This window comes from Phocoena sinus, chromosome X, assembly GCF_008692025.1.
Source record: "Phocoena sinus isolate mPhoSin1 chromosome X, mPhoSin1.pri, whole genome shotgun sequence".
In the NCBI taxonomy this organism is placed as follows: Eukaryota; Metazoa; Chordata; class Mammalia; order Artiodactyla; family Phocoenidae; genus Phocoena; species Phocoena sinus.
Window position 1 is genome coordinate 29,694,629 of NC_045784.1, and position 2,889 is coordinate 29,697,517.

The window sequence follows — 2,889 nt, forward strand, 5'->3', positions numbered from 1 at the left end:
AAAAACTCAACCAAGATGAAACAGACAACATGAATAGTCCTGTGGATACTTAAAAAATCAAATGTATAATTAAAAAGCTATAGGAAAAGTAATCTCCAGGCCTGGATGATTTTATTGGAGAAATCTACCAAGCATTTAAAGAATTAACACCAATTTTAAACACTCTCTTCAAGAAACTAGAAGAGGAGGGATTATTTCCCAACTCATTTTATTAGGCCAGTATTACCTTGACGTTCAAAACTAGAAAAAGACAGGAGAAAAAGAAAAGTATAGACCAATATCCCTCATGAATACAGAAGCATTAATTCTTTTTTTTAAAAGTTGGAGTATAGTTGCTTTACAATGTTGTGTTAGTTTCTGCTGTACAGCAAAGTGAATCAGCTATACGTATACATATATCCCCTCCGTTTTGGATTTCCTTCCCATTTAGGTCACTGCAGAGCACTGAATAGAGTTCCCTGTGCTATACAGTAGGTTCTCATTAGTTACCTATATTATACTTAGTAGTATATATATGTCAATCCCAATCTTCCAATTCACCCACCCCGCTCTTTCCCCCTTTGGTGTCCATACATTTGTTCTCTACGTCTGTGTCTCTATTTCTGCTTTGCAAATTGGTTCATCTGTACCATTTTTCTAGATTCCACATATATACATTAAGATACAATAATTGTTTTTTTCTTTCTGACTTACTTCACTCTGTATGACAGTCTCTAGGTCCATCCAAGTCTCTGCTAGTGGCACAATTTCGCAGAAGCATTAATTCTTAACAAAATTTAGCCAATAGAATTTAGCAATATTTAAAAAGAATTACATACCACTAACATCAAAATGATTATAAATTCACAAGAAGTTACAAGGATAATTCAGAGAATTTCCCTGTACCCATTACCTAGTTTCCTCAAAAGTTACTTCTTAAATATAGTAGTTTCAAAACCAAGAAATGAATGTTGGTACAAGGTGTATATATAGTTCTAAGTCATTTTACCATGTGTGTGCGTTTGTGTAACCACTACTGTAATCCAGATACAAAATCTCCATCAACACAAAAATCTACTCACTACCCCTTTGTAGCCACACCCACATCCTCCCCACAAAATCCCTAACCATTGGTAACCATTAAATTGTTTTTCATCTCTATAATTTTGTTATTTCTACAATGTAATATAAATAGAATCATAGATTATATAACTATTTGAGGTTGGCTTTTTTCCTCCCTCAGCATAATGCTCTAGATCCATCCAATATTTATTAATCAACAGTTTATTACTTTTTATTGTTGAGTAGTATTCCATGGTATTCATATACACATTTTGTTTAAATGTTCATGTAATGTAATGTAGAACATTTTGGTTGTTTCCACTTTTTGGCTATTAGAAATAAAGCTGCTATGAACAATAATGTACAGATATTTTTCTGTGAACACATAATTTCATTTCTTGGGATTAATGGCCAAAAGAGCTAGGTCATAGAGCATTTGACTATACATACATACATACATACATACATACATACATACATATATACATATACATATATATATATACATATATATATATATATTTTTTTAAGAAACTGCCAAAGTATTTCCCAAAGTGGCTGTACTACTTCGCATTCCCACTGGTATGTATGAGAGATCTAGTTTCTCTGCATCCTGTGTTGGCATTTGGTACTGTCATTAAATAAATATACATATATATATTTAGCTCTTCTGATACTTGTGTAGTGATATCTCATTGAGGTCTTAATGTTCATTTTCCTGATGCTTAGTGATGTTGAACATGTAGACTTTTTCATGTGCTTATTTACCATCTATATATCATCTTCAGTAAAAGGTTGCTTCATTCCTTTTGCCCATTAAAAAATTTGGATTGTTTTTCCTGTTTTCAGATTTCTTTATATATTCTGGCTAAGAGGTTTTTTATTTAATTCAGATATGTGGTTCACACATATTTTCTTCATGTCTGGAGTCTGTATTTTCAACTTTATAATAGAGTCTTTCACAGAGCCTATTTGTTTTATATTTTGATAGATTCTAATTTATCAATTTTTAAAAATTTTATAAATCATGCTTTTCATGGCATGAAACTCTTCAATGAGCTCTTCAACAAGCTCTAGGTCCCAAATACTTTCTCCCACATTTTATTTTTTAAGTTTTACAATTTTACACTTTATACTTATACATTTTATACTCATCATATACTTATATGATTCACTTTGAAGTAATTAGTTAATAAACTGAGTTTTCGCTCAAGTTTTTTTTTTTTTTTCTGGCCCATAGATACCCAGTTGCTATAGCACCATTTGTTGGAAAAAGCATACTTTTCCATTGAATTGCTTTGACAATTTTGCCAAAAATAAGTTGGCCGTACTTGTATGGACTTTCTTTTCCATCCTCTTTTCTATCCTTCCACAAACACCAATCTTGATTAGCAACACTACGTAAAAATATTCAAGGTGTCGTGATTCCTCCCATTTTATTATTAGGATTGTTTTAGCAGTGAGCGTATTTCCTTAAATTGTCAAGTTTATGAGTGTATAGTTTTTCACAATATTCCCCCTTCATCCTATTGGTGTTTTCAGGATTTTAGTGATATTCTTCATTTTGGTAATTTGTGTTTTTATTCTTTGTCAGTCTTGCTAGAGGTTTATCAGTTTTACTGATTTATTCATTTTGAATGATGTTTTGTTTCATAGATTTCCTCTTCTTGTTTCATTTTCATTGTTTTCTACTCCTATATTTATATTTCTTTCCTTCTACTTGCTTTGAGCTTACAATGGTATTCTTGTTTCTTGATATAGGAGTTTATTGATTTAAGACTTTTCTGATGTATTCATTTAATGCTATAAATTTCCCCTACAGCACAGCTTTAGCTGAACTACAAAATT